Raw genomic sequence first — 16296 nt, 5'->3', positions numbered from 1 at the left:
TGGAGAGATCCTGGGCGTGGTAGCCCAGGCCCATCAATCAGCCATCTTCCTGATGTGGTGGCTCAGGCCCTTCAGCCACCTCCCTGGGAGGCTGAAGCAGGAGAGCATTGAGGTAAGGCCACCTTGGACAACTTATCAAGACTTTATTTCCAAAATTAAAAGAGGCTGAGGCATAGCTCAGTGGTATGTAACTGCCATCATGGACAAGGCCCTCGCTTCAGTCTCTAATATTGAAGAACAGGAGGAGGAAGAGAAAGAGGAGAGAAGAGGAGAAAGAGAAAGAAAAGAAGCAAAAAGTTAAAAACAATCATTAGGCTACATCCAAAGGTGGTTGATGAAGGTCTGTAATCCCGGCACTGATGCAGAAGGAGTGTGAATTGAAGGCCAGCTTAGGCTACAATAAGAACTGTTACACCCACAAGATAAACACACGAGCAGAGGCAAAGAAAGAATTGTGAGAAAAGGAAGACCATTCGCTTCAACTCACTTCCCCACTGTTCCTCGTCCTTGTCAGCTGCTGGAAGTAATACGAAAGTTTCTAAAAACAGGCATTTCCTTATACGGCCAAAACCTGTCCCAGAACAAAGAGGCAGCCAACATGTGAGCCAGAGAGACATGTGTGTGCATGTCTCTGTGATTCACATGCCACACTAAGGAGTGTCACAGGGATAGTGTCACCACACCACAACCTCGTGCACAGGACGAGCCACCTGCAAGAATAAGTTGTTATTTTTATTTACCATCTCTCAGCTAGAGCCAACGCCTGGGTAAAGGACATAGAAGGAGGGGCCTTTTTATATGATGCTAAGGGTGGGCAGGCATACCATGGGGAGGGCCACAGGGTGGCCACTCCAGGCCTCTGACAGTTCTGAACATTGCAGTAATTCTTCAGAGCTTTGGCATTGATGGATCCTGCCAGATGCAGAAACTCCCCAAGGGATTCCGAACAGCACAGGGAGCCTGCACTTAGCACACAGGAAGAGCGGTGCCTTGGGGCTGATTGCTATTTCCCATTCTTCTGGAGTTCGCAGAACTGGGTTTTGTCTGCAGCCACCCAGCCGATGCCTAGGAAATGGACTCCTCCTCTGATGGCCTTGGTGGCTGCTGAAGAGGGCTGCGGGGAGGAGGGGGGAAGGAGATGGCCTGGGTTGCTGCTAATGCCTGGTGACGTGCTGCACAGCACTAAGGGGGGTGATAAAAGAAGAGGCAACTGCCCGGTGGTCAGAATGGCTCGAGCGTCTGTGGAGCCAAAGTGGTCCTGGGCAGTGAGAGATGATCAGGCGGTCACACAGGAGGCTGCAGAAACTGTTTCTCAGGAAGGTAAGGGGATACATGTTGGTGGGTGAAGGGGGTGGTACTGGCAGTTGATCTCACCCTTGGGAATCACCAGGGGTACAGGGCTTGTCACTGAGAGCCAAGGAAAAGGAAAAATCATCCTCTGGAGCTAAATGAGATTCCATCTTTCATTAAGGAGAAAGATGCCTAGGTGGGAGGTTGCAGGTGAGGCTCAGGTGGGAGGTTGCAGGTGAGGCTCAGGTGGGAGGTTGCAGGTGAGGCCCAGGTGGAGGTTGTAGGTGAGGCTCAGGTGGGAGGTTGCAGGTGAGGCTCAGGTGGGAGGTTGCAGGTGAGGCTCAGGTGGGAGGTTGCAGGTGAGGCTCAGGTGGGAGGTTGCAGGTGAGGCTCAGGTGGGAGGTTGCAGGTGAGGCCCAGGTGGAGGTTGTAGGTGAGGCCCAGGTGGAGGTTGTAGGTGAGGCTCAGGTGGGAGGTTGCAGGTGAGGCTCAGGTGGGAGGTTGCAGGTGAGGCTCAGGTGGGAGGTTGCAGGTGAGGCTCAGGTGGGAGGTTGCAGGTGAGGCTCAGGTGGGAGGTTGCAGGTGAGGCTCAGGTGGGAGGTTGCAGGTGAGGCTCAGGTGGGAGGTTGCAGGTGAGGCCCAGGTGGAGGTTGTAGGTGGTTGTAGGTGCATGTAAAGCTCCAGGCAGTACCTGCTGACAGCTCTATCAGTTTTTATATTTTTTGCTCTTGAGTTGTGGCCCAAGCTGATCAAATGTCCCAATGTGCAGTTTCACAGTTGAGAGCAAGGGCCCATTCTCAGTTTCAGTAAGTTTAGAAAGACGAGAAAGAGAAGACGATGGGTAAGCCATTATTTAGACTTAATAAAAAGTAGAGTTTCAAGTGAAGATAATCAATCAAGCGTGCTCTAATTATTTATCATTGTGGACTCTTATTTTTCTTTTTAAAAAGTTGTTAGTGTGGCAAATATACCTAACAGAAAGTATCGCCTTTACCTCTTTCTCCCTCCTGCTTGGCGTCGGCAAACAATTTCCGTTATTGTACAGACACCATGACCAAACGCTGAGTTTCCACTCTGTGAACTCCTCACTCTGTGCCCTGCCCCCATCTGCTGGCTTTAAAGTTAAATGAAGAACCACATTTATGTCCTCTAGCCGTTCACAGCAGATTACAGCCAGTCTGGGTTTTGATGAATGGCTCCTCCCGTCTTTTTGATGGACTTGTTAGAGGATTTACTTTTTACTGATGGATTTTTTTTTTTTTTTCTGAGACCTCGGCGCATATAACTCAGGCAATCCACAAACTTCTCTGTGTGGCCAAGGACGCCCTTCTGATCCGCCTGCCTCCCCCTCCTAAGTGCTAGGATTCCAGGTGTTTGCCACCACACCTGATTCAGCCAGCACCAGGAGTGTAACCAAAGGCTTTGTGCACGATGGTCAAGCAGGGTCTGGACTGAGGGACATCCTCAACCTGAGGGACGACCTTTAATTGTGTCTTTCCAATCTCTTTAAAGAAAAAAGGAAAACAACGGCCAGGTAGTACTGGCACACACCTTTAATCCTAGCACTTGGTAGACAGAGGCAGGAGAATCTCTGTGAATTCGAGCACAGCCTGGTCTACAGAACAAGTTCCAGGACAGCCAGGGCTACACAGAGAAACCCTGTCTTGAAAAACAAAAACAACAAAACAACAACAACAAAACATAACAAAAAAATTAGTGCAGAGTAGGGTGGGGGTGGGCTGTCCCTGAATGTGTTGCCTGTGGATCCAATTCCCTTACATGGGCTACCTTGTCTGGCCTCAGTTAGAGAGGATATGCATAGTCCTGCAGTGACTGATGTGCAGGTGTGTGTGTGTGTGTGTGTGTGTGTGAGAGAGAGAGAGAGAGAGAGAGAGAGAGAGAGAGAGAGAGAGAACCAAGCATTGCTGCTTGGAATGGCTCACCGCAGTGATTCCAGCTCTAGGGGATGAAGGAGGATCAGAAATTAAGTCATCCTTGGCTACAGAATGAATTTGAGGCTGAGACCCTATGTTTTTGTTTTTGTTGTTTTTGTTTTGTTTTGTTTTGTTTCCGAAATCAATTAAGGGGGCAGGGAGGAAAAAGTCTCAAAAAGAGACTTTAAAATCTCAGCTACAGGATATCAGTTTTGAGCCCTAATCTTTTTTCTTTTCTTTCTTTCTTTCTTTCTTTCTTTCTTTCTTTCTTTCTTTCTTTCTTTCTTTCTTTCTTTCTTTCTTTCTTTCTTTCTTTCTTTTTTTCTGAACAAAACTTGTCTTTTCAATAGTGCGTCTAGCATTTCTCTGCAGGGCGAGAAGGGTTCCAGTCCCGTGGATTGGCACACAACACTAAGTAGGCACAGGCTTGGTTCTTTACAGACCTGTGAGTGATATCGTTACAGCTGTAGATCTTTCCACGTGAGAATAAAATCACGTGTGTGTGTCTTAGTTTAGCATCACTCCTAAAGTGATACTATTAATCTATGAGGAGAGTGGAACTCGCCTTCGGCTGTGTTTCAGGTGTAGTGTAGTGGGTGGTAGGTAGCCTGTTCCCCCTTTGGCCAGGATGGGCCTTTGAACGCTGGCTCCTCATCTATCTCAGCCCTCAGGCTGCTGCATCTCAATACCAGTTTGCTAATCGCTGGCTGGCGAATGCTTTGCTTTAAAGGGGCGTTAGGATCCTGTCACTATTTCTAACTAGATGCCCGTCTTCAGGTCAGAGATTTAGAAAAGGTTAAACACACTCAACACAGAGCTGAAAGAATCCGGGTGTCTCTGTTGAGGTGAAGGCAGGAAGATGAGGCTAGCACTCAGCCTGCACTGGTGCCCACCATGGATCTGAAAGGGTGGCGTGCTTGCCGAGGAGTGTGCACTGGATCTGAAAGGGTGGCGTGCTTGCCGAGGAGTGTGCACTGGATCTGAAAGGGTGGCGTGCTTGCAGAGGAGAGTGCACTGTCACTGGTGATTATCACTCCTTTAAGGAGTAGAACCTGGGCAGAAGAGATGCAGAAACCAAAATCCCACTGAAGAGCAAGCAGCGAAACCTGAGGGAGAAGGTAGCGCATCTACGCCCATGCATGAACCCCCCAGCGACCTCAGAACGAGAACGTTGTTAAACGCTGCCAACAGTGCAATGTTGGCAAAGGCCTCTGCGAGGGCCTTTGGATCAACACGGTGCTTCTGAATGACGCTTTGTGCCATGACCTGACGGGCAGGCAAGGGAAGAAGCCAAAATACCACTGTGAAAAGCCTTCTATAGGGAACCAGTTCCGGGGCCAGGGAGGAGGGTCTAGGCCAGCTGGCCCAGAGTCTGGCTTCATCCAGGGGCTGTTGGAAACTACTAAACAGGCACGGGATATCTCAGATCAGGTATCACAGCCTTGGGGGATGAGAGACGTTCATTCAGACTTGGTGGCTCTGAGCTTGGGATCCTTTGATGGCTAGGAATGTAGATGTTTTCAGCTGCAGGTGGCAGGAGGGGACTGAAGGGATTTCAGGAACCATACAGCCCTTCCTCTTTACTCTAGACAGATGGTTCTCAGCCTGTGGCTATAATACCCTCTCACAGGGGTCTTCTTTTTTTTAATTGAATATTTTCTTTATTTACATTTCAAATGTTATCCCCTTTCCCTGGTTCCCTTCCCCGGGAATCCCCTATCCCATCCTACCTCCCCTGCTTCTATGAGGGTGTACCTCCACCCACCCACTCCCACCTCCCCACCCTCAGTTCTACTACACTGGGGCATCTATAGAGACTTCATAGGACCAAGGACCTCTCAGGAGACAGCCATATCAGGCTCCTTTCAGCATGCACTTCTTAGTATCCACAATAGTGTCTGGGTTTGGTAACTGTATATGGGATGAATCCCCAGGTGGGACAGTCTCTGGATGGCCTTTCCTTCAGTCTCTGCTCAACACTTTATCTCCATATTTACTCCTGTGAGTATTTTGTTCTCCTTCTAAGAAGGACTGAAGCACCCACACTTTGGTCTTCCTTCTTCTTGAGCTTCATGTGGTCTCACAGCAGTCTTCTAAGACCATTGGAAAACACAGGTATCTATCTTATGATTCATAAGAGTAGCAAAATTACAGTTCTGAAATAGCAATGAAAATAATTTTATGGTTGGGGGCTCCACAACTTGAGGAACTGTACCAAAGGGGTCACAAGCATTAGGAAGGCTGAGAACCACTGCTCTAGAGGGAGAGACCAGGTCTCTAAGATGCTACAATCCCTTCTTTGTCCAGGGTCCTGCAGCCAAGATGATAGTGAGACTGGATGCCCGCTGTGGACACTGTTTCAGAGCTCATCCTTCTAGTCCACCATCGCTAAACATGCTGTCTAGCAGAGCTAGACTAAGAATGGACCCTGCACGTTCTATGTGTCTGTTGCCAGTGTTCTGAGGTTACAGCTTGCCCATAGCAGGGAGCTGTTCTCTACGTTATCCAGTCCCTTGAGAGTGAACGGCTTTCTTAGTATCTTGCCTTCCTACACAAGCTGACCAGAGTGAGCCCACACCTAGATACCCTTTTCATGGACTGCCCTTGTAACAGACTGTCTCTTCAATTGTGGCCATCTTTTCTCTGCTGGGTTGCCATTGTCAAGAAATTGTAAAGCCAAAAATTTTACATGCAATTTAAAAGATTAGTGGGTTTTGTTTATTCAAGATTCTTCAAAGACATATGATGTGGCAATACACATAGATAAGATCAAGTTCTGTATAGGAGAATAGTTCCTGGTTTCTCATTGGCGTGGGAGTAGCTATTGCCAACAGCCACAAATACTGTGTGAGCACTGAGCAGGAGTTCCTGCATGCAGGGGCTCTGTGTTGAGGAGACAGATCTGAGAGACAGCAAGACAGGGGATCACAAACAGAATTTCAGAGTTCCAGCCATAGCAGGGGAGTCTTCAGTCTTTCCAAGTTTTGGTTCCTTTCTGTCCTTGAGTTGGGTTGGCGGGCGTCTATCCTGGCTCTCTCCCAATATTGCTCATTGCTAACCCTTGAGAGCACTTGGAATCCATTCTCATCTCTGGCCTCCACAGCTCGGTACATTTCCCCCAGTTTCAGAGAATCAGTGGTGGCTGAGCTGCCCCTATATGTAGCGTCAGGTTTCATGACATACCCCAGTCACGTGTGAGCACCAGCACTTAGTCTGTCCCTTATTTTTTACACCCCTGTGCATGGCTCTGCACTGAGCTGATCAGAGAGGTGGTCTTGTTTTACAGCATGCTGTTCTGCCGTAGAATACGATGGGACAATGCAGAACTGGGTCAACAAAGAGATGGTGGTTTGTTTGTTTGTTTTTTATCTGAAGACATGACATTTGTGTTCACCATGTTGCACAAATGTCCAAGAACTATGCATGTTTTCGAGGAATATTGTTGGGTCTTTGTGGATACTAATTTTCTGGAGTTATAACTAAAATTTTATTTATGTGGAGTTTAGTTCCAAATGAACAGTCAGTTGAATGTGATACTGTCACTAGAGCCCATCCCAGGGACACTTGTCTGCTTGATGGGTGTTAGTAGAGTTCAGGGGTGAAACTGTGTCCAAAAAGAAGGGGAGCCAGTCTGGAGAGTTCATATCACATACAGGACATCTGGCCCCATGCCGTGGGTGACTAGGGCACTGCCTAGAAATGAAGTAGGAGAAGAGGAGTTTGTCTTTGGTGCTACATACAGGTGCCTTCTTAGTGACTGAGCTGCAGAAGAAATCTTGGAGCCCAAAGGGGCAACCAAAGTTCACAGCAAACAGAACAGGGCACAGAGGCATGCATGGGACTTGTCTGTTTATGTCTGCTCATGTCTCCTCATGTCTGTTCGTACCATGTTCATCATGTGGCAGAATACAAAAAAACCCCAAGAGCAGGTCAAATTACCCAGAGTGCACATCTGACATATGCAAATGCACACACTTGCAGCCAGTCACATGACTCAAGAGGCTGGGGCAGGAGAATCATGAATTCACAGCTAAACTGGGCTACAGAGCAAGACCCTTGAATCAAAAGAAGACAAAATCAGAAAAATGAGTGTGTATCTCTCTGGCACAGTTTTTCCTGAGAAATTAATAATAAACAGGACACCGTCAGTTAATTGTAGAAGATCCTGGCAGGTGTGCAGGTGTTGGGGACACCTGAGTTTTGATCCCCATTTCACCCTTGAGGGAAGTCCATCCGCTCTGCTTGACTAAGTCTTCCTGTCTTTAAAAAGGGATTTGAGTAACCCCTGCTCCCTGGCAAGCATTGTCCTCATGTCTGACCTTAGTCAGCACCATAAGGCTGAATGTATTCATATTCACTATAGTCATACCATAAGGCTGAATTCATTAAATATTTAGTAGCTCCTTAATATCCCTTCAGCTAATGCTCTCTTTGAAGTAACCACATTACTCCACGTTCACTGTGAAATGCATAAGAGGTTTTCCCCTGCCTCTTTTCTCTCCCTCCTTAAAAAAATAAGGTCAACCTTTCAATGTATCCTAAATGACCTCTTCAGACACATACACGTTTTTAGTTCCTTTATCTGCAACTAAGGTGTTAAAAGTGTCTGCGTGTCTGTCCAACCCTCCCAAGGTGCTCCACAGACTTCTGTCCAGCATGAACTTTCTAGCACAGTGGCAGGTGCCCATGGGCTGTGGGTATGCCAGACTAGCCCCTCCTTTAAGATCATGGGAAATTAATAGCAGGAAAAGATAAACACAAAATCATATTTAAAATAATCAATGTGGACTTGATGCAATTTCTAGTCAAGTGCATGAGGCGTTGACGGGATCCTCATGGGAAGGTTTTTAGATGACATGCCCTTTAGACAGGTATGGGTGATATACCCTTTAGACTGGACAGGAAGAAAGCCATATCTAATCTTTGCCTTTTCTAGTACAGTTTAGACCGTATTCATTCTTGCCCTCTCTGTTCTACTGGGCTGTCTTTCCCAGAAGAAGCCAAACTTTTTTAATAAGAGTTCATCCATTCTAACAGAGCTATGTTCTGCTTGCTCCCTAGATATCAAGAGTCTGAATTTTAAGTTTTTAAGTCACCATCCCTGGCCCAGCCAGCTGTCTGCGTGTTTGCAAAGGCATAGGCAGCCATCTGTAGAATGGCCCCTCGTAGGGAAATGGGAAGACTCGGAAGGTGAGGGAACTCGTGTTGGCAGAGGGTGGAGTGTAGACCAAAGGGAAGCCTTGGCTCAGGGCATGGGATGGGGCAGCATGTGATCCCTGGGAGTCCATTCTGCACCTTGCCCCATCCTTACCCTGCAGAGTCAGATGCACAGCTCATCCTCCATAGAACTAGTTGGCTCTTCTCCTTCTGCCCTCTCTTTCTCTGACATCAGCTGTTATAGGGAGGAGAGTCATGACTCCCCAAACCAGCAAATCACTTTACACCGCGGTACCAGAGTTTACAAGCTCCCAAGTGCCCTTTGCTGTGTGAAAAGCCTGAGGCAGGTGGAGCCAGAGCCATCTTCTGGATGCCTGGACCCTTTTGTTCTCCAAGTGAATACTGTGTGGAGCCCCTGCTGGTTTTTTTGGGGGGGTTGTTTGTTTGTTTTTTGCCATTGCAGAAAGATGACAGGGGCCCTCAGTTTGTACTGGCGTCCTAACTCTAGGGCCTCAGATTATTTTAGAAGACTCAGAAAAAATAAACTCATGGGGGTTGCCCTGATTTTGTCTAACTAGTGTTCTTATCAGCAAGGGGACTAGGGTACAGACATACAAACAGCCTTTTGAAGACACATGAAAAGGACATGGCTGCAAAGCCAAGGAGGCAGGGCCAAGAGGAACAAGCTTTGCTGACCTTGGTCTTACACTTCTGCCTCTGGTGTGCAGGGGTACAAACATCTGCTATCCAGGAGCCCAGCTCAGAGCAACAGTTAAAGCAGATTGGCCTGTATGTCCCCGGGGGTTGGGGGTTGGGGGTGGGGTGGGGAGAGGCAGAGTAGACCCTGTGTGTCTAGGCGGGCTTTGCCCTGATGCTTTAGGAAGGCAGTGAAATACTGCTACTGTTTTCTAGTGTCTTGAATAAGAACAGGCACTTTCTGCTGGGCACATCTATATGTACAGGAGTGCACGTATGTACACCGTTGGTGAGTGACATGTATGTATGCTCGCATCCACACAGAGCTATGGGCCTTTGCTTCCAGAGTCCAGCCACTGTCTCTCCCAGGCGTGACTCCGATCCTCTGGCAGGCAGCCCCAGCGCAGCTTCTCCTGTAAGTCCCTGGATACAGAGGCCCCGGCACTGTTCCTCCTTTAGCTTCTTGTCACCATAGAGCTGCATGTTTTCAAAGTAGGGGAATCCTCCTGGGACCCCAGTGACTGTCCCAGGGGTCCTGGGTCCTCTGAATGCCAGTAGGATCGTGCTAGCAGCTCTTGAAGAGTTTCTGTGTGTCCGAAGTGTGGCCAGCATGGCCCAGGAGCGACCTGCAGCAGCACAGCGGGGCAGACGTCGTCTGTGCTCAGAAGCAGATGCACTGGCAAGACACGATACCTTCACTTCTCCAACCTTAGGCCGGGGACCCTACTGGCCCCAGGAGACCTCAGCATCGGCGGGGATGACTGTCCTCAGAGACTTTTTAGAAAGGAAAGTCCAGGTCAGTGGGTAGAATGTAATAAACGCCTGGGGCTGCATGGTGGGGAGTGGCCGGTTAGTCTGTCTCCATGTTCATGGATCCTGGGATGGGAAACTCACAGTGAAAATGCCTAGGCTATGAACTTGGGAGGGTGGTACCCACCTGTGATGTCTCAGAGTCTCGGGGTTGCAGGGAGACGACTGCTGGATGTGGGAAAAGCAGCTCTGGGCTGAGTGTCAGAAGCTCCTTTGCAAGAAATATTCAAACCACCAGTCTCCTACTCTGGGTGTCTGCTGCAGAGGGAAGCGGCTGTGCTCTGACAGGCGGCTGGCACCTGCCTGTTGTAGGCCTGGCTGCCTGTTCTCAAGTCACGAGTGAAAGGGGAAAGAGAAGGAAGAGCATCCTTGCAGATCCAGAATGCTCAGCGTGGCCTGCTGTGGCTGCTTGGCAGAGGCAGAGCTGCCCAGGATGGGGGTAGCTCCCTGGGGTGAAGGGAGCCCTGGCGGTTGCTCTGTGACTAAGCAGAACTGTTGTTATAGCAACGTGGGCCTGCCATTGTCTACCCACTAAGTCTTTTCTGGCTAGAGGCTGGCAGCGACGGCCAGAACCACCTAGCGCTCTATAGTGTGGAGACCCTAAGTCAGCTTTCCTGGCCTATAACTGTGCGGAGGGGCTTGTCTGGGACCAACATTATTATGTGCAGTGCCCTGTAGCTTGGCCTGCCTAGCACAGTGCTGGGATGTGCAGCATCTTGGTACTCAGGCTCAGAGTACCAAGGTGGATGGGGGCTGTAGCAACAGCTTCCTGTCTTCTGTTAATACCCGTACTACCTTGGGGTTCTGGTCCTTTAGTTGTCTATGTATGTAGTACGTCCCACCAGGTAGATGATCGTGGCCTTATTCCAGAGCCTGTGACCAGAGGGACATGTATCTTCACTCCAGGTCCCATCTCGTTGTGCTGGGACCCATCTGCCTGTGCATCAGACTCCATGTTGCTCCTGAAGCACAGATATGAATGTGGGTGGCCTCTCTGGTGTGAAATAATAAATGCCCCTGTGTACAGTGAGCTTGCTGCCATTATGTAGTTAACTGAGTGGGTGTTATAAGTGATAAAGACGGTAGTGTGTGAACATTGATATGCACAGAACAGAAGAAGCACAGAAAAGGAACGGACAGGCAGGAAGTGGGCTGAAGAGCAAGTGGCTGGATCTGCTCATGGCACAGATGTCTTCTCTTCCGTGACCCAGCGTCACAAGTTCTCTCTTGGGGTCAAGGCGCAGAGATGATCATTTTGGGTGGGTTTTGACTCAACTTCGTATTTGTCAAAATGTCCTAGCTCTGTACCACCCTTATGATGTGCTCTGGAGCCCGCCCTGGAGACACCCAGCCTTAAGGGTTCCCCACCCTGCCTTAAGGGTTCCCCTCCGCCAAACGTTAAGTTTTCAGACAAAATCAGCCAATGCTGAGCGTCCTCTCGAAGCCATGTCCTGTGAGCACTGCACCCAAAGGCAGACATTGCAGCTCCGTGACGGTGTCAGTGACATCTGCTCTGGTGCTTATGCTGCTCAGGGGTCGAGGTCTGTCATGAGGCTGTCACCGTGCCAAGGGGCCCGCCTACCTAGGGCAGGGCTCTCTAAGAGAGGCTAACACTCAGCTGCATGTAGCTTCTAGCCATTTCTGCTTCCGCTTATGAACAGTATCTTTTGTAGTAAAGAAAAAATGAAATATTCAAATCAGTCAAGTTTTGTATTTTGTTTAAGAATCCTTTCCTACTCATGAATGCAAATATTGGCCAATTTTTCTTACGACAGAAGTGTTGCACTAGTGTGATTTGGTATGCAGTGTATACAAGAGACTTGCTTCATTCTTTCTTTTTTAATTTAGTTTTGTTTTTATTAATACTTTTTTCTTCTTTTTTTTATTACGTATTTTCTTCAATTACATTTCCAATGCTATCCCAAAAGTCCCCCTCCCCCCCCCCCCCACTCCTCTACCCACCCATTCCCATTTTTTGGCCCTGGCATTCCCCTGTACTGGGGCATATAACGTTTGCCTGACCAATGGGCCTCTCTTTCCAGTGATGGCCAACTAGGTGATCTTTTGATACATATGCAGCTAGAGTCAAGAGCTCCGGGGTACTGGTTAGTTCATAATGTTGTTCCTCCGATAGGGTTGCAGATCTCTTTAGCTCCTTGGATACTTTCTCTAGCTCCTCCATTGGGGGCCCTGTGATCCATCCAATAGTTGACTGTGAGCATCCACTTTTGTGTTTGCTAGGCCCCGGCCTAGTCTCACAAGGGACAGCTATATCACCATCCTTGCAACAAAGGCTTGCTAGTGTATGCAATGGTGTCATCGCTTGGAGGCTAATTATGGGATGGATCCCTGGATATGGCAGTCTCTAGATGGACCATCCTTTTGTCTCAGCTCCAAACTTTGTCTCTGTAATTCCTTCCATGGGTGATTGTTTCCAATTCTAAGAATGAGCAAAGTGTCCACACTTTGGTTTTCGTTCTTCTTCAGTTTCATATGTTTTACATATTGTACCTTATATCTCGCTATACTAAGTTTCTGGGTTAATATCCACTTATCAGTGAGTACATTTCATTTGAGTTCTTTTGTGATTGGGTTACCTCACTCAGGATGATGCCCTCCAGGTCCAACCATTTGCCTAGGAATTTCGTGAATTCATTCTTTTTAATAGCTGAGTAGTACTCCATTGTGTAAATGTACCACATTTTTTGTATCCATTCCTCTGTTGAGGGACATCTGGGTTCTTTCCAGCTTCTGGCTATTATAAATAAGGCTGCTATGAACATAGTGGAGCATGTGTCCTTCTTACCGGTTGGGACATCTTCTGGATATATGCCCAGGAGAGGTATTGCGGGATCCTCCGGTAGTACTATGTCTAATTTTCGGAGGAACCGCCAGACTGATTTCCAGAGTGGTTGTACAAGCTTGCAATCCCACCAACAATGGAGGAGTGTTCCTCTTTCTCCATATCCTCGCCAGCATCTGCTGTCACCTGAATTTTTGATCTTAGCCATTCTGACTGGTGTGAGATGGAATCTCAGGGTTGTTTTGATTTGCATTTCTCTGATGATTAAGGATGTTGAACATTTTTTCAGGTGTTTCTCAGCCTTTTGGTATGCTTCATTCTTTCCATAGAGAGATGAGTGTTCTATGTGGAATCTTTGAATAGCCTGTATATCCTTCCTGCTGGTTTTCAATGTGAATTTTAGGTCCTCCAAGCCCATTAGTTACCAAGTTATCAGTGGGCTGAAAATTGTTTCAGTGGTAGATGCTGGCCAGCAATCTTGGCTAAATTTTAAGCACCACGGGGCTTAACTTTAGAGACTTCTGGGGTGCACGGAGAGGGGCATGCTATCTAGAGCTCACATGGGTCTCTGCCATCAGATCACAGCTGTCCTGTGTTCTGTGGGACCAGCTATAATGAGGAACATGATCCTAGGGGTTGAGGGACCCTGCTCCAGCCATCTGAACACGAGGCTTTGGACATAAGTGTTTACACAGCACAGAAGTTGTGATTTATAACAAAAAAGGAAGCCAGGGATATGTTTGGTAGAGGTGTGGTATGGTGTGGGGAAGGGGGTGCCCCTGTGGGCCCATGCTGAGGCATCCCTTCCCCCTGAAATACCAGCCACATGTATAGAATAGAATATGGATTATTTAGGGCATGCGGGGGGGGGGGGGAGTTGGGAAGGGAGTAAAGAGAGAGAGAGAGAGAGAGAGAGAGAGAGAGTAGAAGAGTAGAGGCTGGCCATGAACACATGGAAAGAGGGGAGGGGGGACAGGGAGAGAAGAGACAGAGGGGAAAAAGCAGAAGAGAGCAAGATAGAGAGGAGGGGGAGAGCAGCCCCTTTTATGGTGAGTCAGGCATACCTGGCTGTTGCCAGGTAACTGTAGGACAGAGCTTAGAAGTAATGCTAACAGCAGGGACCTGAGATCGTCAATGAATACATTTTTCTTAAAGCATGCTCTCTTGGAAGCAATGTGGGAGCTAAATGGTAGCAGGGAGAGGAAGACACAGAAGAAATGCAACAGGTTTTGGGATCCTTGGCTGCTTTATGGAAAGTGGATATATTGTCCTCATTGTCCCCTGGCATAAAGGCCCAGCAGGCAGGAGCTGTGGAGGGCCAGACCCCCTGGACAGTTAGCCTCCTTCAAGTTCAAATCTCTCCAAGATGCCTGTGGGAAATTTCCTACCCATATTGTATGTGTCTGGGTAGGGCTGTCTCTGTGCAGATACGTAGCAATGTGACTGGCTTTGATGGCCACAGAGACTTCTTAACCAGAGGTTTCTGCCCTGGATTTATCGTCCGTTCCTTACCAGATGCAGTGTGCATCAGTACACTCTGGGGTACCTGACTCAGCATGGAACACATCCGTAGCTGTAGTACAGGGCCCTGCACTCACAGGGCCCTGGTCACATCTAGGAAGCATGCGTCCACATAAGTTAAAGCAGTTGTGCATAAGGGGTTTATTCAGGGATTATCAGACCTAATGGCTTCCTTGGATCCATACTGCTGAGTTCCTGATCATTTTTTCTTTACAGCTCCAGACTTAGGACTGTTTAATTATAGAATGGAACCGTAAGAATACCAGGGAAAAGAGGGAACTTTACCACTGCCATAGACGTGTGTTTAGACAAGTGAAAGCCAGTCAATGACTCTGCTCAGATACTTAGCTCCTCAAGAGGTTTATAAATCCTGTTAGTTCCTGTACACTTCATATCTGCTGTTAGGGTATGCTCCCAGACTCGCTCGCTTAAAAATCGCTTCTTTTATTAAGCTTCGGTACGGCAAAATTTCGAGTACCAGGTTGAGGCTATTGACATTTCAAAACTCGATGAATTTTCCCAGCATTTGCCTCGCAAGCACGGAGAAAGGACCCTGTCCAGATGTGAGCTGTGAGGCTAAAGGCATACACCAAGGGCCACAGCAGAAAAGCAGGGCATCATGGCTGCTTCCCTGCCAGCCCTATTCTTTTGAAGCATCCTGGACTGGCACTGTCTGACTCCCTCTGATGTGGGTCACTGGGTCCTATTATGCTGGTATTTTTTTTTTAACTCAAGAGAGAGCTGAACCTTTTCATTTATAATGTGGGAACCATATTGGTAACTATTTCTATGGCTTTGGGGACAGGCATATGAGTTTACCTTGTAAGGCAGTGTGGATCAGAGGGACGTGCAATCACCAAGTGTCCACCGTTGCCTCTGTGTTCCATGTATCCACCTCAGTCTTCGTGTAGTGTCTCTAGATTTCAGATCTGCCTTGGTTAGTTGAAGCACATCTACAGCTCAGTCTCCCAGACTCTCCTCTCACACTCTCTCCAGAGCCCCTTCCCACCACCAGTAGGTGGCAGACCTAGAGAAGTTGCTGCGGCTTCCTCCAAAGCAGGGCTTCCTGGGCTGCTGTGTGCAGTGGTGATTGCAGAGACAGCCAATGAGCAGTAGTGTACTTGCATACATGCACTGTGTTTCTAGAAAAGAAAAAGACACCTACGTATCCTAAATGCAAATGACAGGACATGGGGAAGTGACCTGGCAAGCGCTGTATTTCAATTAAAATAACAACGTACTGCAATACCTATTCTAGAAAGATCCAGGGCAGTGATTCTCACTGAGTGCCTACACTGGAAAAACTAATTTTTTATTGACTTTATGTATGTGGGTACACTGTCGTTATCTTCAGATACACACTAGCAGTGGGTATTGCATCCCATTACAGTTGTTTGTGAGCTACCATGTGGATGCTGGGAATTGAACTCAGGACCTCTGAAAGAGCTGTCAGTGCTCTTAACCTCTGAGCCATATCTCCAGCCCAGAAAACTTTTTATTTACTTGGTATTTTTCTGTATTTTCCATTTTCTTCTCAATTAAAAATAGATTGTGTTTTTCTTTTATAATCAGGAAAGCAAGGTGAGTTTTTCTTACAGAAACAGAAATAATAGACTATAACAATACAAGGATTTGAGGTGAGGGCCCAACTCTGCAGGTGATATGCTATTGTAAGTAGAGCCTTTGTCCAGTTCATGACTGTCAACAGACTTCTTTATATAATCAGGGCACGAGTCCCAAATACAGGGAGAGAATTGCTTCACATTCACGTGGTCAGCTGGGAGGAGCCCTCCATCAGGGACTGTTTTCATAGATTAAAAGGAGTATTAGCTTCTTATGCAGGGAAACTCTTTCTGGTTTTTACTTAACAGTTTGCCCAGAGGAATCCTAGAAGTCTCTTTCTTACCTCCGGAGGGTGCTGCTTATGTCTAACAGCATCTCACAGTCTGGTTTATACTTGGCATAAGGAAGGCATGTGTCATTCCCCAGGAAGTCCAGATGCCCATGCCTAAGATGCAAAAGTGATAATTAGACACTTTGGGAACTAAAAGCAAATTGGTATCATCTCAGTAATGCAGCCACTGT

General features: G+C 47.7%; 1 long non-coding RNA gene across 4 annotated transcripts in view; it reads left to right on the top strand.

Moving 5' to 3' along the window:
* The window catches only part of Gm1604a (predicted gene 1604A), a 252943-nt gene that overhangs the window by 69893 nt on the left and 166754 nt on the right, over positions 1–16296 (top strand). The gene's annotated exons all lie outside the window — the stretch shown is intronic.

Source organism: Mus musculus, chromosome 17 (genome assembly GCF_000001635.26).
Source record: "Mus musculus strain C57BL/6J chromosome 17, GRCm38.p6 C57BL/6J".
Taxonomy (NCBI): domain Eukaryota; kingdom Metazoa; phylum Chordata; class Mammalia; order Rodentia; family Muridae; genus Mus; species Mus musculus.
The sequence above is the reverse complement of the archived record's forward strand: the minus strand, read 5'-3'. Positions and strand labels throughout refer to the sequence as shown.